We start from the raw sequence: 26,463 nt of genomic DNA on the forward strand, positions 1-26,463 counted from the left end.
GCGAATGTGAGAGATTGCACGGTGAGATACCTACACGGTGAGAAGGGATCAACAGAGAAGCGCGATTTCAAGAGAGGAGCGACTCGGTGAGATCAAATGTGAGAGCGGCAGGATGGAAACGAAACGCGAAAAGGCGATCAGTTTTAGGATAGATGTAGTGAAGAGAAGTCGCAATAAAAAAAAATATCCCTGAAGATAATAAATAAAGTGTAAAACAAAAAATGTTCAGTATCAATGATGACAAGGGCTGCGGTAACGACAATAGGGACGTCACATGAAGCGTTAGCTTTTTCGTAAATTTGAAATTTGATCAAAACATCTGTCAAGAAGTTTCCCCTTCGTGTGACAGCGTTTTTCGGGCAATATCGCCGATACGTAAACTTGTTGTCAAATCGTTGATGTTATCGGCGGATTGTTGATGTAGATGCCATTGTGTCTTGTGTTGATATAAAAAAAGTGTTAGAGGCTTCCGAAGCTGGGGAAGCCGGTCGCCGGTCAGCAAAGCGTCGTTGCTATTGGGTTCAACCGTTGTTTATGGAGCGCCGCCAAATTGGAAACGATGTGCTAAAGCATGTATCTGCCGAACGTACAGGTGCGATGTTGCTGAAATTCCTTCCCATGAATAGAGAAGATTTCGACTTTTTGGTGGGGCTTGTTCGTCCTTTAATCGAGCGCATGGATACAAACATGCGGGAAGCGATTACTAACCAGGAATGGGTATTAATCGCGTTGCGTTATATGCCAACTGGCGAAACGTTTACAGGCCTGGCAGTGTATGTTTTGTGTAAGTGAAGTTCAGCATTGCTAAAGCAAGAAATATTAAATGATCCTTATTACAGGTGTCTCGTCCATGCATCGCCCAGATAGTAATGGAAGTGTGTAAATGCATTCAAGAGGCTCTACGTGACTATGTTAAGGTAAGCCCAGGAGTATTATGTGCATTATTGTCCAACCACTAAACATTGATTGTTTAGTTAACTCATTTTTTATATTCAGGAAGAACAGCTCTCCCGTATTGCTTAATAGTTAACTCATTAATATTACTACATTTTATTACTGTAGTTGATGATATATTTTAAATTTGAACTTACTTACTTACTTATCAACTTACTTACTTATCGCTTCAACCGCTTTGCGGTTTTGGCCTGCCTCAGGAATGTCCGAAACCTCTCACAGTCTCGCACCGTTCGCCTGCCAGTCCGTTATCCCGGGGATATATAACATATATTTAAATTCGTTTTATACCAAAATGCACAAATTTATTTCTCATACATTTCTTCACTGGCACGAGCAGCCATCACCATTTCTTCTTCGTCAAGCAGGAGTTGTATAACCTTGGAGGTTACCCGATCCTGCTCCTGAGGGGTAAACCTCCGCAAAAAATCTGGCACCATACGGCCAAACGTATTCTCCCGGTTATTTGCGGCAGTAAGCGTCTCCTTCATCAGCCGGTTGACGCTTCCTATAAGGGCCTCGTCCAGCTCATTATCCCGTTTGCGTTTCCGTGCGTTGACTGGGGTGGAATTTGAGGGACCAGGGAGCGATGAGGAGGGACCAGGGAGCAATGAGGAGCGACCAGGGAGAGATGAGGAGGGACTAGGGAGCGATGAGGAGGGACCAGGGAGAGATGAGGAGGGACCAAGGACAGGGATGGAAGGCTCATATTCATGATCTGCTGGTGGGGGGCTGGAAATGGGGCTGGAAGTGGAGCTGGAAGTGGAGCTGGAAGTGGAGCTGGAAGTGGGGCTGGAGGCTGTGGAACAGTTATCTGAACAAAAATCGAAAAAAGGATTGATTAGTTCTGTTAGAAAAACATAACTTTTCACCTATGAATACTACAATACCACTACAATATGAAAAGAATATATTGAATATTTGATGATATTTAAGACAAGTTTTCTTCTTTTTAATTACAGACGCCGTGTTCGCGACATGAATGGCTCGATATTTCTGCGCAATTTGAACGACGCTGGAACTTTCCACACGCAATTGGAGACATCGACGGCAAACATGTCTGTATTTGAAAATCCAATCACGGCGGCTCTGAATATTTTAATTACAACCATTTGTGTTAATGGTTGTAGTTGATGCGAACTACAATTTCCTGTGTGCTGATGCTGGAGGCAAAAGAGGCATTTCTGACGGTGAAATTTTTAAAAACACTCGATTATATCAAAAACTCGAGAACAGCTTCAACCAGAAAATGCTACTGAAATTGTACCAACTACAATTTATTTGTATAATTTTCTCTGAAAAAGACCGTCAAGAACTTTGTATGCCTCTCCAACGGCATTTGATAGAGTTGTTGACGGGAGGCTTGTGGCAGGTGATTGGAGGAGCAATGACATGTTGGCTACTTTAGAGTATTTTCTATCCCGGCCTTCTACGTATTCACATGGCAAAGGACTTCGTGTACAACAATCGTTTAATATAATAAAACAAAAAAAAAATCACAAAAATTATCCCCATTTGGTCTTGGAAAGAAATGAATTTATTTTTACTTTTTGTTTTCCCTTCTTCATCACAAACTGGTCATGGTTTGTTTTCTATCTAAGGGGGTTTGGTATTAAAGATCGAATAGACTAGGGATCTGGTGGTACAATCGTCCAACTCGTACGACTTGTTCACATGCCCGTCATAAATTAAGCCCCGAATAGGCCGTGCCCCCGTACGTAGGACTGAATATCCTGCTATGGTAACAAAAAGTCACAAAAAGCCAAGCCCACTTCCATAGAGTGAGTACAAGGCAGACCTTGACCGGCAGTTGTTGTTGTGCCAAAAAGAAGAAGAAGATTTCTTTTTCTTTTTCTTTCCTAATGTCATCAAAATTGACCTTAGCAGAACATTGAACAAAAACTTGACCGTCCTTACCGTTACGGATATCAGACATCTACTGCTTCCTTGGATCCTTGGAAGCTCAGTTTTGAGAGTCTCGATATATATCTAAAAAGCATTAGCAATCCACATACTCACATTTTTTCCATGTCCTTGAGAGATTGTGATAGCAAATCACACGATTTGCTCACTTCAACCTCTTCATCTACCAAGCGCGCTCTCTTGTTCAAGCAAACATCACACATGAACAGAATATTTTTATTGTCATTAATCAGGTTGGCTGATGGCTTGGAAAACGCGGTGAAAACTATCACAATTCTCCGCACTAACAATTGGGTCAACGCCAATTAAAACAACGACGGAACAGGTAGAACACTACTGTGTAAAAAACAATAACGGGCGAACGCCTAGCCTCTACAAACAAGCCTCTATGCAACACAAACATTACTATAATTTGAGACACTTCTTCCGGTGTCACACAAACATGTACGAAAAACGATAAAACTGCTTACTTACAAAAGTAGGATCAGCCGCGGTCATCAGCGATAAGACGCTGTTGTCCGCGCTTATCCCTTGTTTATATAACAAGAAATAACACAAAATCTGCTGAACACAATAACACCGAGAGAATCTAACAACATTTATCTATAGTCACAGTAAAAGATGAGCAATTGGTTCTGTTTTGCACTCCTTTCTACAAGTCACAACACAGAGCTATACAGTAACGAACTGCACTTGTCAACACTCACTCACCATTTAGCTTTAGTACTTTATTACTTTATCACATTAAATTTTTTTAACAATCGAGCTTCTTCTTTAACTTTTTGTTCCCCTTCTCGCTTTTCTTTGGATTTCTGGCGTAGCATAGCTTTTTCTTGTGTTCCTCTTGCTGTCGAAGCTTTTCTTCCTCTTAACGATTTCATGCAGCCGCTCTCCTGCAGTAAGGACAGGGTAGTTGCAAAATTTAAAATTGCGATTTTTTTTTACTTCGACAAGGCCTCCACACCTTGCAAGTTGAAAACTACTGAAAATAGCACATCAAAAAAAAAAATGGCACTCTTCAAACGATTCTTTCACCCAACGTTCCACATTGTTATATAATTCTGATGAATTTAGTGGCTCAATCTGTTTCATGAACGAGTCATTTTGGTAAATAAGTTGCTCTATTGGTGGTTCTGATGGTTCGGGAACAACGTTTTGAGGGATGGAGCTTTGTCTGTACGGTTCGAGTTCAAAAAATGTTTAAACGGTCTCGATAATCAGGTCTTCACATGAAAAACCATGTACATATTTTTGAATCGATGATGGTTCACTTGTACAAACTTTTTCACTGTAATGTTCCTGTTAGTAGTTATGCGATTCACATGGTATTTCAATTTCCACGTTGACAAGATTTTCGCTCAATTATGTTGAATAATGTTCGGTCGATGAAGGTTCACTTGTATAAACTGTATCAATATTATGTTCATGTGAGTGGTTCTGCGATCCAGATGTTATTTTCATTACATAGTTACTTAAATTTCCAATCTTTTGTAAATCATAATCTTCCATATTTGTTCCTACAGTAAATGGCTTGATGCATTTTATATAAACATATTTAATGCATCTTTCATAGCGAGATAGTTTTGTAATGTCGTTTTTTTTTGTTATTCGTCGCAGCGCTTCGTCGCCAATCATGTCTAGCGCATGCTACACTTTGCCAATTGGAATTGATACATATTTTTCATCAATGTTTGGATGTGCAGGTGTTGTTCTGGTATCTTCTGCATGTATGACAGTTTTTTTGGGAAGCTATTTCTGGATAACTTGGGCCGGGATGTAACTGTAATTTGTTTAGGAATTTCGTATAGTCAACATGCTCTAGGGTGAAGGGATATAATCCACATACTCGGATACCATTTTTTATATACCGATTGTCATTACTTTTTTGTAGCATTTCATCGAAATAGTTTAAGGTGAAATTTTGATTTGCGTTATCAATACTCCATTGCTCCAGGGAAACTCTCCATGTGTCTTTTAGCGGTTTGAAACAGCAACATCAGCTGGTTGGGTGATGTGGGTTGTGTTTAAGGAAATTAAAATTATACCAAGTGATTGGCAAATATCAGCAACATCAATAGATTTACAGAATTTATTGGTTGGTTTCCATTTTTGTGTATTCCCACGATGGTTTGGGCGTTAACTAGAATTTTTTAGAGCAATTGTATTGATATCAAATCGGACGATACCGAACGAACCAAATACCAAAATACGATGGGGATACGATGAATAAATCGAAAGACAAGCCCAAACAATTATGGAAATTAACCAATAAATCGTGGGAAACCCTGTGTGATAAATTCTCACTAAAAAGCTGGCTGTGATGTACGGATTGCCGAACGCCGAAGAGTATAGATAAAACTGTTGTGTCATTTGCGCCAATCAACTTGCTACTGTTTATTTACTTGTCATTTCATTACATATAGAGTAAGTGTACCAATTATGGACATAGTATGTCATCAATAAGCACTTTTCGCTGCTGTACTAATTCGCCTTTTACCCAATCTCACGCTCCTCAATGAATTTTGGAAGTCTGAAATGTGTAAAACCTGCACATATTTTTTTAATTGATTGATTTAATCATTATTCGCTGAAAAATTCAAATTACTTCTGCTTCTTAATGTACCAATTATGGCACTAGTGTTCCTAATATGGCTATAAGAGGGTTCCTATTATGGCCATATATATTAAAACATATATTTGACATTGAAATATCGCTTCATGTTATGAAATTGAAACATGTGAAAGAAAACTAAGTGTATAACAAAATCCATAATAAAAATAGCATTTATATTAGTTTCATGTAAAGGGAAAGGCTCATTTAGTAGTATAATTAATGTCGCTTAAACGCGGTTTCATTGTTCTAGTTTCTCGTGTTATTGTGATACATTTTACACCAGTTTTTTATTTCATTCAGTTCATGCATTGCATTTCATTCAATTATACATTAGCTCATAACATGATTCATAACTTTTACATTTTAATATAAGGAACTATTGATGAATTTGGTAGCTTATAAATGGGTTGGATCAAATAGTTTAGCCCTAGAAGCCATTTCAATTGTACATTCTAGTGTTTTGTCCGCTAATTTAGCCTTTGGTGTAGATGTCTTTGATTTTACTTTAATTTTTTTACGCTCTTCCATCCTAGAATGTTTTTCATTTTCCCGTTTTTCTTTGGCTTCTTGGCGTTGTAGGGCTCTTTTTTTTGTAGTTATTTTTCTTTTTGCTCTTTTACTTTAAGAAGTGCATCTCTTCGTTCTGATTGCGCAGGATATTGATTTCGGAATTTCTGGTTTTATTTAAATAAACTGTAACTAAATTTGTGTCTTATTATGTTTTTTATACTCTCGTTTATTCACTTGATTTAACCTTTCGCCGCTATCTATTGTGTTCATCTGTCCAAAAACAAGCGGCCTCCCCAGTGATAATTCCGCGCTCTAGTTCGTGAGCTTGCAGCGCACACATCAAATCTATACAACTCGTATGCTCATACCGCGCTCTGACTGTTGTGTTGTTATCACACACAGCATGTCGAGTCTGCTGTGTGTTAACCCTAGCGTTAACACGTTCCATAGCTGTTAATACAGGTTGAAATAAATTTGTATATTGTCTATGTCTACCACAACGTTGAGGCGTAGGTGGTGGATTCAACACCTCTGAAAGTCGGCGTGTACTAATAACCAATGATGAGTCTTTTCCATCTTCGCATTGAGTCTCAATTTCCTTTTCTTGGAGATCATGATTGTTTACGATTCTTGCATCCACTACATAAATAGAAACAGTGAGAATTGTAATGTGTTCATTTAATGATTCCAGACTAAACTTTATAAAATACAGCAATGTTTTAATGCTTACCTACCATAATCCATCATTTCGGGTATTTCTGAAGAATCCGTTCTGGTAGTTTGTGGTTCAGTGGAAGATGTCGAAGGCAATATATTGCATAATATATTAGAGCCTCCTGCTTCAACTTCTTCGTAATTTGTCATATCTATTGATATATAAGTATCTAAAGGAGCTGCGATATCCATCTTTTTCGATGAAGAAGCCGATGTAAAATCGTCGTTAACGATGTCGTCGTTGTCGTAAATTCCATCAAGTCCGTCAAAGCATTTCAATCCATTGGCTTCTACTGAAGATTTTAAGGCATGGAAGCCAATATGCGGACGAACAAATTCACGATAAAAATAACGAATCACACGTTCTTCACGGGATAGCTCGTTGACGTCTCCTTTAATTTTATCTACAGTTTTAGCTCCGATTATAGCGTATGCTTCAATTATTCTATCCATACTAGTTCCGAACCTGCCAGGTGCGATCCGTTCCAACATCCAAGCATCCGGACCGCGATCCTTATTTTTAACCCAACCAGGTTCAAAATGAACCTGTTTCTCCCACCGTTCTTTGCGATCCGACCTGAACCGACTGCTATCAACGATCTTATCGATCCGATATGAAGCGGCTACTCTCTGCGTTCTCTGCAGTCTGTGCTGGATTAGTTGCTCTCAGTGCTCTTTGCAATCCGGCCAAGAACGTTCGACGCAGAGAGTTGCTCTTTGATTTGATGGGCCGATTTGCTGCAAAGCATCCTGGATCATTTTGAACCTGTTTCTCTCAGTTTTCTTTTCGATCCGGTCTGGAACGCTCGATCTGCTCTCTTTCATACGATGGGTCGATTTGGTACGTATTTGATATGAAATATCAAATATTCAATAAATTCTTTTCATATTGTAGTGGTATAGTAATACAGTGAACCCTCTCTTATTTGACACCTCTACAATTTGAAAAACCTCTCTTATTTGAACATTTTGCACAGTCCCTTTATTTCCAGTACATTTCTGCCCCTCGTATTTGGAAAACCTCTTAAATCTGTATCCCTCTTATTTGTGCATGGCGTTGCCATGGCTATTGAAAGATGTATGCTCTAATTGGCAATCGTGTTCGCAGTTTCCTATAGCAACAGTTCCTATAACAACTAAGTGTTCTGTCTCTTTTTTGTTTGTATGGACCAAGATCTATTAAGGAGAACAGGTCGATGCAAAGCCTGTTGCTAGGTTGCCATTTTCAGCTCGCTTTTGACAGTTTCATGACAAATTGTTCACAAACAAACGGCTAATAGTTAACGTGGAAAAGTGGACGAATTTACTATTGGAAATATTATATTGGTTAAATTTCTTGCGGTCAATCACTTCTGGAGAATAAAAGAGAAGTAATTGCAGTTTACTCTGTATTCAGAAACATTGATAACCTTTTTCATTGTTTGCCATTCCGTGACCACAAACCACTACCGTTTGCAACGGTCTTGCTGGAAAAACGAAAAGTTTAACATGTTCCTACTGCGTAAAAGAAGGCCTATTTACATTCAATTAAACACTGAGAGTAAAATGAAACTTCCAATCGGCACACACTGGTACAATATGCATACCGTCCTTTACTTATAACCCGGCGACGAATGATAAATGAAATCCTTGGATTGTATCAGTCATGTTTTATTCTAATTGGATTCCAATTCTTAAAATATTCTAACAGGAAATGAATGCAAAATGCTGAACAAAACTCTCATTCACTCCGCTAAAGATAAACAATGTTCACTTTAACTGTCAAAATTTTCCCATGGCTCTCTGTCAATTTACTCAAAACGCTTCGACCTGTTCTCTTTCAAGGACCTTGGTATGTACCTTTCATTCACTTTCAACCTCTGTAATTTGAAAACCCCTCTTATTCGACCGTCCTATCGCCTCTCAAATAAGAGAGAGTTGACTGTATTCAAAGGTGAAAAGTTATGTTTTTTTAACAGAACTTATCAATCCTTTTTTTTTCAATTTTTTTTTTCAGATAACTGTTCCACAGCCTCCAGCCCCACTTTCAGACCCACTTCCAAACTCACTCCCATCCCAACTCCAATTCCAATCTTCCTCGGAGGATGACTATTTCCTGGTCGGAATGGATGATGTTGAAATCATCCATTACGATCATGAAATCATCCATTACGATCATGGATATGATCCTTCCACCCCTGTCCCTGGCCCCACTTTGTCCATCTCTGGTCCTTCCTTCCCTGTCCGTGGCTCCTCTTCCTTTATCCCTGGTCCCTCCTCATCACTTTCTGATCCCTCCTCATCGCTCCCTGGTCTCTCCTCATCACTCCCTGGTCCCTCCACATCGCTCCCTGATCTCTCCAATACCACTCCAGTTTCCTCACGGAAACGCAAACGGTATAATGAGCTGGACGAGGCCCTTATAGGAAGCGTCAACCGACAGATGGAGGAGACGCTTGCTGCTGCAAATAATCGGGAGAATACGTTTGGCCATATGGTGGCAGATTTTTTGCGGAGGTTTACCCCTCAGGAGCAGGATCGGGTAACCTCCAAGGTTATGCAACTCCTGCTTGACGAAGAAGAGACGATAATGGCTGTTCGTGCCAATGAAGAAATGTAGAGGAAATACATGGATAAATTTTGGTGTCAAACAAATTTAAATAAATGTTTTATACCGTACCAAATCGGATGCTTATTGATGTTTTACACATTCAATAAGCTTTAATTTTTTTATTTTTTGCCTGTATTTAAACTGAGTGATTATTGCACATAAAATATATTACACAGTTTTAAATAAATATTTTCAAGTTATCCATACATAAAGTGAGCAACTGAAAAAAACCTAACCATGACAGGTTATCTTGAACCTGCGTTCCACATTCCGTTCTTTTTCTCCAGATTGGCAGGTGCGTTCCGTTCCTCAAGTTTTGGAACTATTCCCATCATTAATATAGTTATAATGCCGACCACCTGACAATTTTGCAACGTATTTATAAAAAGCATTATTTCGTGCTTCATATCAGATGCAGGTAGAACATCTAATAAAGGGGCGCTTTCCGTTGTAAGTTCTTAGGCTGAAATTTCAGCCTGTCAGCTTAATGCATTGTGCAGCAGTTTTCGACTAGCTATCTAAATGTGTATAATATACAGGTGCGCTTATCCCAAGATGTATGAATTTAGAAGGCTGATTTTTATCGCCTCTGTTTCTGAATGAAGATTTTAAGAGTGTTTTGTGTATTCGTCATGCCTCCAGAAAGCTTGTTTGAACAAAAGTTTTCACCCATCCTGTCAAAAAGTGATATTCAAATTTGGTTTTAAAAAATGCTATGAGACCACCTGGCCTACATACACTTTGATTCTAGATTCCACCACGTGATCTCTTTAATGCACCTTGGGGTAAATGTAAACACCATCTTGTTTTCGAGCAGGTACTCGAATCTCATTTTAGCTTTGAGGCTAGAATAATCTAGACTGAAAATTGCAGGCTAGTTTTTTGTTTTGTATGAAGTGTTTACTTGATTTCAGCCTCCAACTGTCAAACCCCATACAAAAAACTGACTAGAATCGTGAAGGGCCCCAAAGATGCAAAAAAAAAGTTATGGTAAACTATGAGAACCCAACTCCAAACAGGAGTTTTTCATCAAGATGATGGACGAACTCCCTGGCATTTCATACATCGGCTCTATGCATAAAATGATTCTCCCATCTCTTTTCTTGTTTGGTTGTATGCCTGTAATGTTATAGTTTCATCATATGATTCCTTACGATGTGGGCATCGTGCTTTTAAGCTGAGAGGACTTAACACCAATACTATTTGCTTATATACATGCAATAGGATTGATAAGTTAAATCTAAGAGAACGTTTCTAATAGAAATCAATCTGTAAGTAGAATCCAAGCTAAACAGACGTTCTGATTAGAGTATCCAAAACCTATACTCTTGACACGCATTACCAATCCCAATCAGAAGCCCAATCCCAATCGCAAACCCAATCAGAATCCCAATCCCAATCGAAACGCAAGCGAATCGCAATCCCAATCGCAGTGGAATCTTTTAGGGATTCCAATCCTACAAACGGAATCCGATCCAATCGAATAATTCTAGGGATTGAATCTTCGAATCTTCCGAATCCCGAATCCCGAATCTCCCAACATTATTCCTTATATGATAACTTTGGTTTGATTATAAAAACAATTGACTTACTATCCATAACTTTTTGACGAGGTAATCGTTGAGTACTTTTGTTATCCTTCTAGTCAGTGCAAAGATGATTGCATGATTTTCTTTAAGTGATTCGATTATTTCTAGTCCTTCAGGAGTTTGTGTTAATACTGTTGCGAACGCGACAATCCAGATTTTTATATTTCTTTCTAACCATAAAATAGACTAAAATATGATAGTTAAAACATACTTGATAACAGACGTACCATCAAGGAGATAAACTTAATGTACTCCTAAACCCTTCAATTAGGGCCATCTGGTTTTTTGACTTGTATTTATTTAGCAGTCAATTACTGCATTTCATTTCGAACCTATAACGGTTCACTTAGGATTACAGCATGCACGTGTGTCACCAATGCTAGACCAATTCCGAGAAGCGTATGAAAATTCTACATCCATTTTTCTCACGGCCGTAAAATTGTTAAACCTAAAAATCACTCAAACGTAGATGCGTTAATAACATTAACCAGATAAAGAATTCGAAAAGCAATAAGTTCAAGTATGTGTCAAAGATGCAATACATCCAGAACATGAACCACAGAATTCAAGTGTTAGGTACAGTTACGGCAAACAGAGAAAATCACAACGCCTGCAATCAATGCAACAATTTGTTCTCACCAGAGAAAGCAATAAATAAAGGGATCACATTTCCATCTATAACGCTTGACATAAAACAGCACACCTGAACCAGAAAACCTCCTAGGAGAATGCGTAGGCGTGGCAAAAAGGAAAAGGCTAGCGACACGAACATATGCGTAAAAGGAAGAGAAAATAACCTTCCCACAATAGAAGAAAATAGTATATAAGAATTAATTTCGAGTCTCAATAAACACTTACAATTGTGACGCCTAACTGTGCACCCGTGTACAGAGTTTTGCTTAACCGATCAACTAACTTTCCGCGACTTCGCGAATTTCATAACCGAAATTAATAAATACCAAGTAAATGTCGAATTCCTAAAATAATGTTATAAACGAATAATGCGTATTTGTGTACAAATATTACCTTTTCAAGTGATGGTGATGCTGCTTCCTCATGCTGACTGCATGTATTTTCTTCATATGTTTCCAGATCAGCTGATTGTAAATTTGTTTCCCGAGCCTGACTTTCTCGATGTTATTTTTTATTTTTTTCTCTGTCCAGTATTTAGCTGGACTAGATTGAAATCTGTTTCATCTAACATCATAAATGTCTGCATGTCTAAAATGCCCTCGGCATCTATTTTAAATTTTAAAAGCATCTTTTTAAATTTTGCCTGAAACATACTTACTTGCATAATCATTATATATTGTCCAGAAATAGTACGTTATGTGACAATGTATGCATACCTGATAATTTTACCAAAAATTGATAATTTTCATTCTCGACCAAGTATGCTTGGACCAAGTACGTATGAATTCAATTGTTTCCAATGATGCAAATAATAATTTTGCTGTCTCGTTTATCAATATTAGCTCCTTGATTTTCCCATAACTGGGAATTTCATTACGTTCTATTGTTTTAATTGATATGATACATTTCTGGCGAAACTGGATTCCGTGGTTGATAATTTCCTTTGGGCAAAACCATGTATTTTCCAGTTGATAATTCAATAGTTGGGCACTTAATTTCATTTCATTTCATTTCATTTATTTAATACAATATCTGCCATCAAGGCTAAATATAATGGACTTAAAACTAATTAAATACTAACAAAAAAACAAAATGATTCATGAAAAACTAAGCCTAACTAACCTAGTCTTGACCTAGCAAAAAAGAAAAGAAAAAAACAAGGGTAGAGCGTAGAGACTATCATAAACTTAACAAAAAAAAAGAGAGTAATAGAAAACTAAGGAGAATAATTAAAGAGAATTAGAAGAAAAAATACGGTTACGGAAAGAGTTAAGAGAGGAGTCGAAATCAAAGAGATAGTAAAAGTGGTTAAACAATCTGAAACAGGACAGAAGAGGGTCATTGAAAGTATAAAGAGTATGACGTGTTTCAATTGACAGAGGATCACGTGGACGAAGAGAACGAGAGGGAACATACAGCGAGATGGACGAGAGTAAATCAGGAGCATCAGTAGCAGAAAGTAATAAGCCACCAATAAAACAAGCCTGAAACACTTGGCGGCGGAAGCTTAAAGAGTGAAGATTGAATAACTGCAATCGCGTTTCATAGGGAGGTAGTGAGGCAGCACCGAACAAACGACGAAAAGCAATCCTGGTAAAGAGGCGCTGAATGCTTTCAATTCTCGAACAGCCATCAATAGTGGGAGGATTCCAGATGATACTAGCATATTCAAGAATAGGCCTTACCAAAGCACAATAAAGGATTCTTAGGATGCTTTGATCTCTAAAAATAGAGGTAAAACGTAAGATAAACCCAAGGGTTCGGTTTGCTTTTAGTAGCACCTCATCAAGCTGCAGTTTAAAGTTAAAGGCCGGGCTACATTGATCGTACTCGATAGCGTAATTTTGATTTTCACTAGCGCATCTGGCGGTGGCTGACCGAAGCATTTTGCCAAACAATTTGGAGCCTCTTCAGAAAATATGTTATTTTTCCATGTTTTTTGCTTAAATCGGACAAGAAAAGTTTTGTAAAAGGTAGATGCACATGTCTTGCACGCATTGCATCCATTTTCATGACAAAAAACGATGGAAAAACTAATTATTTTTTAGATCCAGCACGACCATTCCCTCGATGACCAAAAAAGCTTCCACCAGCCGCCGCCAGATGCGCTAGTGAAATTCGAAATTACACCAGAGAGTACGATCAATGTAGCCCGGCCTTTAAGACGACAGTCAAGTATAATACCAAGGTCACGGATGGACATAACACGAGAGAGGGAAGCGCTAGAGAGAGTATAGTTAAATAAAACAGGAGAAAGAGAGTGAGAGAAAGAAATAACAGAACATTTTTCGGGACACAGGCGAAGTAAATTGGATGAACACCAATGAACAAATGCATTGAGGTAATGCTGAAGTCTCAGACAATCAGAAGAAGAAGACACAGGTAAAAAGATTTTGATATCATCCGCATAAAGAAGATGACCATCAGGAGGTAAAACATTACAAACATCATTGATGAACAAAGAAAACAGAAGTGGACTAAGCACACAACCCTGAGGGACACCTGACGTACAAAAAAACTCCTCAGATAAGTACGACCTGGTTTTAACCCTGCATGATCGATTACTTAAATATGAGGACAGCCAGCTAATAATGCCATCACCAAAACCAAGTTTAGACAATTTAGCTAATAATAAAGAGTGAGGTAAACTATCAAAAGCAGCATGAAAGTCGGTGTATATTGCATCAAGATGGGTACCGGCTTCAAAAGATCTAAAAATATTGGAAACAAAAGACATGAGATTAGTTGAAGTAGACCTACCAGGCATAAACCCATGCTGTTTAGGGCTAATAGCTGAACTACAACTATGAAGTATGGTTGGAAGGATTCATAGCTCAAAAGTTTTGGCTGTGGCGCATGTTTGGGTTATCCCACGATAATTAGAAACAATGCTACGGCAGCCCTTTTTGTGTACCGGAAAAAGCCAACAGGATTTCCAAAGAGCAGGAAAAACCCCAAGAGAAAGTGAAAGGTTGAAAATTTTAGCAAGGTGTGGAGCAAGCACGTCCTTACAGTTTATTAAAACAGAGGCAGGAATGCCATCTGGACCAGGAGTAAAAGAACGTTTCAACCCAAATAACACCTGTACAACTGTTTCAGAACCAACCGAAATATCGGAGAGATTAATTAAGTTCTCTGGCGTGTAGAGAAGCCCACCCTCAATAAGGTTAGGGTCACTAACCGGTGGCTCAAACATTTGGGAAAAATGTGCAGAGAATAGCTCACAGATCTCAACAGGCGTAGAGGCAGTTCGAGAATCAAGTACCATTTCATTAGGTAACGTATTGCACCCTCTTCGTATTCTAACAAATTGCCAGAAGGATGCTGGATCAGAACGGAAACGCGATTGCAGTCTACTCGAATAGGCCTCAAAACGAGCCCTGTTGTATAGTCGATGCGCAGAGGCAGCGTACTTAAATAAACGAAAGTTGAATGCAGATCGGTTCAGACGATACCTGGTAAGATATTTCATTCTATCCTTTTTCAGGTTGCGAAGAGTACGATTGGACCAGGGAGGATTAGGAGGGGAACGAAAAATAGGTGTACATGAAAGGAGTGCAGAGGTTAACAAAGCATTAAACGATTGGACAGCCTCGTCGACCGATGTACATTGATAAAAAAAGACCAGTCGGAACGAGATAGAATTGAATTAAGTTTACGATAGTCTGTGAGCCGAAAATTATAACGAACACTCAATGAATTAGGAGCAGAAGGTAATACATTCCTAACCCTACTAGCCCTAAATAAAGAAGACGGTAACGCAATTTCTAGGGCAGGATGATGGGCATCCTGGGGCAGGAGCAGTGACGAAGCAGGATACACAGAACAACAAGCTGCTGCAGCAGAGTTGGAGAGCACCAGGTCCAAATAATGATTTAAATGGTTATGCACCCCGTTCAGCTGATAGAGTTCATGCATGTTTAACATATCCAAAAAGCAGGAACTGGATGTATTCGAAGAAATATGTGGCACATAATGTCTTATAGCTGAAGATGAATCTGGCCTTACTACGGTAGAAAGCGACCACTCTAACGCAGGTTGGTTGAAGTCGCCCAGAAGGATAAGATGATCATTCGGTTTCATTTGCATGTATGCATCACTGATGAAAGCAGAAAGGGATTCCAAATAGTTGCGGTCGCTGCTCAAATACGGTGGCACATAAACAATCCCCACATAAAGACGAAACTTAGAAAAAGAAACACGTATACATAAAGCTTCAAGCGTGGGTTGATTAATGTTAAGTGCCACAGAAGGATATCGAACGGAACATGCAAGTAGCACACCACCCCCACGCGAACGTTCATTGTTTAACCTGCTTCGATCGCAGCGGTATATGTTGTAGGCATCACTATCAAGGACCATGTTGGATGGAATCGATTCATTTAACCAGGTTTCAGTAAGGGCAAGCATTTCAAACCCTGATTCATTCGCAGAAAGGCGCAATTCATTGTATTTGGTGCGAAGGCCTCGAACATTTTGGTAATATATCACGAATGGGTCTATTAATTGTGAGCTGTTCTGTTGCTGAGATTGAATTGTGATTGAAGCCCCACCCCCGGTGATAACTGAGGCGGTGTGGGAGGAAACTCCAGTTGAATAGCCTCTAGGATCTCGGTCAACTGGGATGGTGATAGAATCCCGCGCTGTGGGGGTGGCGATCGATGTTCCAAAAAATGATCCGGATGAGCGGTAGTTTTTGGCACAGCTGAAGAGCAATTTTCACTATTTGTACGATGCGAAATAAGCTCAGAAGGGTCAAATCGAGCCCTTTCATGTACACGTTGCTTTGGTAGGCCACGAGCAACAAACTCCCGAACAGTAAGTGAAACTGGCCAAATAGTAGACTGCAGCGCAAGCTCCTTAAGAGATTTAGGAACACTCACTTTGAACGATATGAAGGACATCGAGTCCAGGTTCACACCCTTTTTCGTGAGACGGTAAACATTAATATCGTCCGTTGGTAGCACAGCTTTAAGCCACACACGCATATCATCAGCGGAGACATGCGATTTGATGTTCGTGAAGTATAACCATACTTTCTCGGCTATGCCCGTGTTGGTGGTGTTTTGGTTCAAAACAGGATCAGAAGATGCTTGTGTATTTGTTCGGTAGTTTCCAGCACTAACATCACTAGTCGGCTTAGTACGATGATTGTAGTGGTTACAGTTGTCAGAATCTTCTACAGTGTTGGTATCGTTCGCAGCTTGGATATCAGCAGTGAGCTCCGTTGAGTTAGTAAATGTACGGCGAGCGGAAGCTGTTTTAGTCGTTCTGGATGTATTTGTGGCATTGAGCGACGATACATTAGTGGATGTGTGCGTAAGCGATGCGTTGCTAACAGACGGCTTAGCTAATATGGGTGCTAGCGCTCGCTTATCAACGAGAGCGAGGATCTCAGGAAGCAAATCGCTCTTGATAGCCGATCTAAGAGAAGAGAGAAATGAGTCAATTGTGGTGAGAATATCTGCTTTCACCAATTCGAGTAGGGCTGCTATCTCACTTGTGAGAAGTGAATTTGTGCCATTGCGAAACTCGTGACATGTTTTGCACAACCACAATAACTGATTATTACGCCCAAGCTCACGAGTAGAATCACGAGACAACCCCGTGCAATGGGTGTGATGCTTGGAACCACAAACACCGGCACAGGACACCGAATTAGCACTATCGGTGGGTGCATTGCAGGTTGAGCACTGCATAACGATGACTCAGCACTAACTGATGAGTGACAGGAGCAGAAACGAAGCCAAACACTTTCTCGGCAAAAATGTTGAATTAACAGAAAAACTCCAGTGCAACTTTATATTAATCGAAGGCACGCACTAGCCAGCACGAACAACTCAGCAGCACCACTGTTGCAAATGTTGAAATTCCAGAAAATAGCACGGCAAAACAGCATAAAAAATCAGGAGCACGAGGAAGGCACATCCACTCAGTTTGACAGTCAATCTCTCTCTTGATGTATCCTTTACCATTTTTATTTTACCTGATCAATAGTTGGTATCTTGGTTGGTCTTTAAAATATTTCGCTGCGATAGTAAGTGCTGGTGCAAATCTTAGTCTGTTTGCCAAACTGTAGCACACGTTTTTGTAGTTTCGTGACGCATTCATTTGGGTTTTGATATATTTGTGTTTTTTTTTTGTTCAAAAGCCCGACAGTCATACTGTTCCATAGGACCTATTTCATTCATTCCTCATAAGGATATATGTGATGCAGTTTATTTGGATGACAATTGAATGAGTTAATGAACATACTGTGAAAACTTTTATTTTCAATTCTGCTAAATATTAATCTGAAAATGTCGTTGAAAAAGATATCCGAGTATCGTTGATCAGCACGCATATCCAAATATTCCAGATTATTGTGTTTTTCATACCATCCACGGTCACGTAAATGATATTGACTATCTGTAGCGTCCTGAAGATCAATAAACGTATTTTAGCCGAATTTAGAAAATGTAAAATTTATTTCTAGTTCTCTAGTGGCGTTAAAAAATCACGTGCGTATGCTCTGGTGCGTGAAGGAATCTGCTCGTCATCCTGCTCTGCCGGTCATTCCCCCTAAGGGCTTCAGTTCGTGCCGTCGCTGGTCGGTTTTCGATAAACCGATTGATTTCGAAGCGACTGGCAGCGCCCTCTACGGCGTCAACACTATCAAAAGGATCATTTAGGAAATTATTACGAGTAATCGTGTACTCGCGACAAAATAAACTTGCAGATGGTCCTAACAATCCCAATAATTCGTGCATGGCTAACGTATCTCCAGTCACGACGATAACTGCACCTCGAATAGTTATCTTTTGATTGTTTATATAAATTGTAACGCCTTTTTCAAGTTTCTTGAGGTCTTCAACGAGAGGCAAAAGGATTTTGTTGTAGCATTTTTTTTTGTGTCTATGGATTTTGCATAAATAAGTGGAACTACAGATTATGTTGATCCATTGAACCGTCGTGGTAGATTTTGAATTTTATAGTACATGGCTGATATTTTGTTGCTACCCGCTCTTGAGCTCAATGCGTTACATGGTTCCATATCATCTTCGAAAATTATAATTCTGAGAGCGTTTGGGTATGCTTTGAAGTAGTCACTATTTTTGTACTGTTTGCCATAATTGAATGATTGGTACTCTCCTGACTAGTGTTGGCCGTTCCGGTCCGAACCTAGTAAAAAAGTTCCGTTCTTTATGTAGGCCGTTCCGTTCCGATCCTTTATACAAAATCGTTCAGTTCCGTTCATTCCATTCTTTCCGTTCTTTCCGTTCATTCCGTTCCGTTCATTCCGTTCATTCCGTTCCGTTCCGTTCATTTAGTTCTTTCCGTTCATTCCGTTCCATTCAATTCGTTCTTTCCGCTCACTCCGTTCCGGTCTTTGCCGCTTCAATATTGTTTGCAAGGTGCTATCGTTCGTGCGTCCCGTTCTTTGAAAAAACCGGTTTTGCCCCGCTGTTGCTTGCTGCATGCAAGATAACTGTTCACTCTTTCTCGCACACAGTATGTGTTGCCTGTGCACTCTTCCATGCTCACAGGAATATTCATCGCACTTCGTCGCGTATCGTTTATAAAAATCGTAATAAGCGAATCAAAAAATGGAGTTGCATTTGGTATTATGGTGCAATTTGTAACATCGCTTATACTTTTTGTTAAAATTTAGCTTATCTTAACTAGACAAATAATTATTATAAAATTTAAATCTGTACTCATATGGCAGAACAGGTGGGAAAAGATGTATTATAATATGTGAGTATGAACAACGAAAAAAAAGGTATTTATTGTTTATGCCACGATATCCACTTGATCTTGGCACTCGGCATGATTCCAATATTTAGCCATTCGATTCGAAGCATTATGTTCCATTCGACAACCGTTTGAGTGCCGTGATATTGTAAACGATTTATGTGAAAAAAAAAAAACTATTTGTTTTAAGTAGTAAGTGAAATTCAAATAATTAGTCAATCTCGTGATACAATCGTCAACTCGGACCACTCAATAACCTCGGCATGGGTAAAATCCTCGAATGGATCGTGCCCCCATACGCTGGGATGATTATCCTGCTATGGGCATTTAAGTTACTAATAGCCATGCTTATTAGTGGTACAGGAAGGCTTTGACCGAAATTGGTCGTTACATCTAAAAAGTGAAAAAAATGCTGAATAATAAATGAATGCTTTATATTAGCACAGTTGGTACAGCTTACTGGCCATAGGTTGAACCCATCTAAATTTGGTGTCAGATATGATTTCAGATTTAAGAAACGCCTTTTCATATCCTGTAACAAGTAACACAACAAGTGAAACATCAGCTTTTAGTTGACAAATACAAACAGCAGCAAATTCCCTTATGGACTCCAGGTTGCAAGTATTTTTTTTTTTGCTTTTGCTTTAATTTTCTGATGGGTTTTTTTTTATTTTCAGATGGCTGGAGAGTATCATCCGTCAGTTTATGGCTTGCGACTGGATCCAACATGACATCCCAGGCTGCAAATGACAGCTGAAAAGACGCCTTTCGGCGGTCGGCGGAAGACGTCTATATAACACCAGCTTAGACCGACATTGACAAAACCTGCGAATTTTTTTCCTATGCGATGTATTTTGATGTCAAAGTGAGATCATGCAGTGTTGCCAGCATGAAAAAAAAACAAATCAAAGCTCTGTTACCGACATTCTGTCTTGTTGAGCGGCGCACTATCAATTACACGTATCGCTTTTTGCGTTTCGCTGACAAACTGTGGTGTGTCTTGTATATACAGTAGAACGTCGATTATCCGGGCAGCTCGGGATCGGACGGTTGCCGGTTAATCTATTGGCACGGATAATTGGCCAAGAAATGTCAAATTCATATAAAAAAATATAAAATTCACTAGTTTTATGATTAATTCACATTGAATAAATCGATTAATCGTTAGTAGAATATTATGTTTATCAATAACTATAGGTTTAGCAACTGTTCATGAACAAACATTAATTTCGAAAATACCACTAGACACTACAAAGCTGCACAAAAAAATTGGTTGCCTACTTTACTATCGCTGCAAATTTTCGCAACATGTTTCAACAGCTGTCACATTTATGCGCAAGGTTAAGCCGCCCGACGGTTAATCCGCCCCCGGATAATCGACTTTCTACTGGTGTTCTAATGTTAGGTTATTATAGTTCTAATGTTTTATAAGAGATATAGATTTACCTTTTTATTCTTTGATGAATCGATTTGAACTCGTTCCTTCGAATGTGCAGTACATATCCCACCGCAGCAGTGATTGTTCCAACGCTCCTCCGCTGATAGACATGCAAATAGCGTTATATAAACCATCAAGGACGCAGGGTGGAAAAGTGAGTTCATTGTTAAAAAAAAAGTTTTTCATTTGGTTGTTCTCACGCGAACATATCTCCATACTTTCAGCGCAAAACGTCCGAGGTTAATCTTTCAAATGAAAAATGAGAAGGCTGTATTGTTACCGATCAATCAAGCACGTAAGTGCAAATACGTAGACGAGATATTCGCTTAATTTACAAATGAATGGTTTATTTCTAGCCTCTACTACGCCGAAATAAACTCTTATCATCATTTACATCCAAATCTTTTGGAAGATTTATCCTCGAGTTCAGATAAAACACACACATACGAAAAACATAAAGAAAAAAATCATCCAAACACCGAGTACCTCAAGACAACTTCTTCTTCTTTGGCTCAACAACCGATGCCGGTCAAGGCCTGCCAACCCACTTGTGGGGTTGGCTTTCAGTGACTTATTGATTTCCCCCCATAGCAGGATAGTTAGTCCTACGTATGGCGGCACGGTCTATTTGGGGCTTGAACCCGTGACGGGCATGTTGTTAAGTCGTACGAGTTGACGACTGTACCATGAGACCGGCTCACCTCAAGACAACACTTGCCAAAAAGTAAACAGAGTGTTCCTTTTTGGTGGCAATAAATACTGCATGCTAATTTTCATGTTCAATGTTTTCAGACCCACTTTCGAAGCAAAAATCCTGTTCAACACAAACCAATAGACAACCTGAAGGAGATTATGTATGGAACGAAATTAGCAACAAACTGCACTCAATACAGCAGGAGCAAAGATAGCAAGCAGAGATATCAAACAATAGAATAGCAGTTTTGGAAAGATAAATCAAATTGATGCGCTCGGCATTCAACATTGTCTCTGACAAATTAATTCCTCATCCAGGGTTTGTAGCTGTGTCGAGTTTTGGGTGGGAACCACTAGCAAACAAAAATGATGTGGACACGCTTGAAAAAAGATTGTCGGAACCTGAGTTTAGAAAGAATATCAATGACTATTTAAAAACTCGTTTACCATCAGATTGTTCAGAAGAAAGGATGCATGCGGCTATGGACATAATATTTACAAAGGAGCTAGTGACTCAAATCACGTGGACGGACATAAGTCGTCCTATTGAAAACATATGCTTTTTCGAATACAAAAATATTATTAGGCAATTTAAAGACATAGGAACATACGGAGGTGTTACACCCACCATCTGATAAAACAATCAAAGGTTTTTTTTCCAAAACAACTTCAAGCATGGTGGTCAAAGGCTAAACTTAGTTGGATTAGTTAGAACTTCTCATCATCGATGCTATACATCGTATTAGTTGCTCAGTGTCGTTATATAAGTTAGAAATGTATGAGTTTATTAAATGTGTTCGGAAATACCGTCATGTGATATGAAAACCAATAAAGATTAAACTTATTATGTACATTTTTGTTTTATTCAATTAACGTATGAACTAACAGAACAAAGTCGAATTCGTTGACTTTTGGGAGAGAAACAGCTACCAATTTACATTTCACATCCTGTAAATCAAATTGTATTTCTGTTTCCTCAAAGCTATGGAAATTTGCACGGTGTATATTAATCAGCTAAGATTTAAAGGAATAATCAAAGCAATGAGGAGAGTTGCTTAATTTTCTGGCGATTATTTTTAGGTTTGTTACATTTTCCTGTGCAACTACATTTATGTACTGGCAACCATTTCCAGATTAGGTTAAAAACCACCCATCTCGGTGTCCAGGTTTCAAACAAAATCCTTTCCGAACATGGAGAGTGGTAATGTTACCTCTCTGTTTAATAGAAGGATATCCATGGATATTGAAATATCATCTTTTTTATGGACATAATACGCTTCTTGTTCTGCAATTCTATTAATTACTTGTTCCAAGCTCTTCCATCCGTTACGCAACAATTTTTGAATGCGCTGTAGTGCATTTTCGAATAAATAAGAAGATAACGTCCGCAGTGGGCCAAATGTATCTACTTCTTCGAATATGTGTATAAGATTGTGAACGTTGCTCGAGATAAACTGTGGTCCGTAAACATCAAAATACTTTTTTACAAAATGAGTAATTCAATTATTAGCAAGCTGCCAATGTTCTTTGTAGATGTCCGTGGAGAATAATGTTATACTACAGAAATACAACATATCATGTTTGTGCTGTTCATCGCTCGTGCTGTTTTTCAACACCGATAAACTTGCATATTATAAAAATGATGAAAACTCTGAGCCTTTCCAGTGAATCAAATCGTGTAACGATCAAAATTTTCTATGCATTTCTATTGGCAATTGGATTATCATTAACATACCAAATATTGTCGTTATTTCAGCAAAAGACATTTTTTTTAAACCCAAATTTACCAAATAACAAACCGATTAATATTCGTTTGGTGACACCAAGATCTATCAAATGTAGTTGATCACAAACTATTATTTGCTTCGCAAGATCAAAATTATTCAAAAAAGTATTGGCGAGTCAAGTTTATGATGACCACCATACTTCCGCTTTCTTAAATGTCCATCGGTTCTTTTTGGTGCGCTACAATCGAAGAAAGTTGTTCTTCCTTGCATTTTGACACCTTTGGTAGTGCATTTCAAACAACCATCAAGTGAATTGAAGTTGGCGACACCTGTAACAAACGAATTAAATGAATAAATTGTTCTTTAGAAGTATAAAATGCAATTGTTATTAAATCTTTTGGTATTTTATCTTTTATAAACGCCCGTGCTGATGAGTCGGTAATTATGGCGCGTACCTCAACATCAACTCTCACGCCGTTGATTTGTACCCCATTGTTAGTTAATAGCTGCTTTAAAAAATGGTCGATGTTAGGTTTTTTTTTGTTCCGATGTGAATTGAAACTATCATAACAGAAATTTCTGACATGTTATTAATACTTATCAAAATCAGCCAGAATTGAAAATTGTTGCTTTAAAATATCGGCAAACCATCGATGGATACATTAAGCAAGAATGTAGAGTCCGAATTCAGAGATGTATCACTGCAAACAGACATTAATAAGTTTGTTTACGAAAAGTAAGACAGAAGCATTTTCATGAATATTCCTCAGCTGGTTCATGAGACATTTTTGTACTCCATAATACCAGTACTGACCACCTTCTACCGTCAGGATATCGGCCGAAATATTTCGATTGATTTTTAGTAGGTGTAGAGTTGTCCGTTCGATCTCTTTATTTCGCTTCTGTGGTTACATGTATATATACGTCCGTTCGCTCGCGCCGTTCCCTCACTTCTGGCATCCAACATCAGTTCCATCTCTCCTTCCGCTCTCATTTCTCCTCTCTCGTCTTCCTCAGTCTCTCATATCGCTCACAATCATTCTACACTCCTGAGTTCTTCTGGCATTCAACTCTACAGTAGGGTTCTAGCTTCTTTAGGTAGGTTACAGGAACTCACTTTTCGAACTATATCCATCACTTGGGCAATCGAGTCGTATGTTTGTGTTTTGGTATTGCCCATTGACGCAAAGCATCTTCAGCAGAGAACTAGTCATCCTATGCTGCTGAATCTATATCATCATCCGAACTTTCCATTGAATAGTCGATTACATCATCATCAGCTTCTGATAACTAATCAGCATCCCCTTCGTAGAAAGTTTCACCCACGATATTATCCTGTGCAAGTGCATCACTGCCTTGTGAAGAATTCATACCCCCTTTAGCTACTGCAATCCGTATCAAAATAGTTGTTATAAATGAAATAATACATAGTTGAAATAAACCTCATACCATTGGAAGTTCCACTGGGGCCGGCACTGTCAACTATCCGGTTTTCATGTTCAAAACGATCACGTTGGCGATACAAGCAAGAACTATATTTGATCCGCATCGAGAAACTTTTATTCATAGTGATTTCCACGAAAACAACGACGATAAAGCTATTTCTAATCACAAATCGCCTCAATTACAAGATATGACTATAAAAGTGGCTGTCTATCAATTTGAGTGTGATATGACATCTGAAAGTAAACAATCGGCTGCGGTCAAAATACCATCATGAAGAAGATGAAGTTTTCAGAAGAGAAAACACGATCAATGTTTGCCACAGCGTGTTGTTTTGTATAGATTGCAAAATCTAAATAAATTCAAGCTTAATTGAGACGGAACGTGTTTATTATTAATAACAAATTAAATTTTAAATATTTTCTTTCATTTTTCATTCCGAATAGTCAAAAAATATGCATTAAAAGCAAGTGAACTCGTCAACCTTGTATTATAATTGAGATGTGTTGGTCTTTCGGGTCTTTTCAACCTGGGATTGTTTCAAGTTTGAAATAGTGTCGAAGAGTGTTTTGTGGTTATATGGTGCTCTCTTTTCCTCTTTTCATACAAGTGTAGTGGACGAGACTTCCATGATTTCTATATTTTTTCTCCTTCTTCTTTGGCACAACAACCGTTGTCGGTCAAGGCCTGCCTGTACCCACTTGCGGGCTTGGCTTTCAGTGACTAATTGAATCCCCCCCATAGCAGGATAGTCAGTCCTACGTATGGCGGCACGGTCTATTTGGGGATTGAACCCATGACGGGCATGTTGTTTATTTCGTACGAGTTGACGACTGAACTACGAGACCGGCTTCTTCTTCTACTTGGCGTAAACGTCCTACGCGGAAATGCCGAGGGATCACCTCAATATTCTTATGGTTTATGATCTTATAAAAAATCTAATTTTAAAGTATTAAAAGCATTTAGTTAAAGTTAATATTAAACATTAAACATTAACCAATAAACATTAATACTAAATTAAACATACATATACTTAAACCAAACATATATTATACATACAGTATAATATACATACAATCCTGATGGTTCGCATCCTCCATCGTGTCCTCGACGAACGCCATGGCTTCATAAGCAAACCATTTTGGCACGTACACCTCCGATGCGCCTAAAAGAAAAAGAAAATATAAATAATATAAATAATATATCTTTTAATCCTTAACTTATCATCAATTTACCTGCCCCACCATGCTTTGACTTTTTCACTTTACTCCTGTACGTCCTATAGGAGTTGAGGAGGTTTTTCCACACTGCTTTAGCTTCAGCAGTTGGAAGCCCTACCTCACTACCTATAGCCGTCCACCCATCATTTTGGACGTTACGATTTTTATAGCTGTCCAACTTTTTATTCCATAAGGATGGATGCTTACTTACTGCCTCTATCACGGCACGGCATTGCTCGATATCCTTAAAAAATATATAAATGTATATACATATCACTTATACTAAAATAATAAACGTGTGGGTGTTGGACCGAATATGTAAATACAGTATAGTGAGATATCTAGCTACTTTTATAAATAAGTACCTGTTTTGCGTAGTTCCGGACTGTTTTTTTTGTGTTTTCCATTGCTAAAATTATATTAAAACCATTTAAAAATTTAATTTTCTGATTCTTTTTAACATGCACAAAAGTTGTATACATACCGCTCGCTTTTTGTTTTTCGTTTGTTTACCATGTGCGATGAAAAGCGCGCGGTAAATTTATCTGTCAAAAGTTTACGCTCAAAGTTTACGCCAAGATTTCACCCTCTCGGACCTGAAATCTTTTTGACATGAAGTTTACGCCTGGCAACTAGTGTTGGGTAAAGTGCTGCTGTGCGCACTGTGCGCACAGCACACCA

At 38.7% G+C, this 26,463-nt stretch overlaps 1 long non-coding RNA gene across 1 annotated transcript; it reads left to right on the plus strand.

The window, feature by feature from the left end:
• Positions 1 to 14,653: 14,653 nt before the first annotated feature.
• Positions 14,654 to 16,670, plus strand: LOC121591910. Its single transcript, XR_006004577.1, has 3 exons — positions 14,654 to 14,803; positions 15,015 to 15,388; positions 15,468 to 16,670. It is a non-coding gene; the product is annotated as an uncharacterized LOC121591910 (long non-coding RNA).
• Positions 16,671 to 26,463: the final 9,793 nt, after the last annotated feature.

Source organism: Anopheles merus, chromosome 2L (assembly GCF_017562075.2).
Source record: "Anopheles merus strain MAF chromosome 2L, AmerM5.1, whole genome shotgun sequence".
NCBI lineage: Eukaryota > Metazoa > Arthropoda > Insecta > Diptera > Culicidae > Anopheles > Anopheles merus.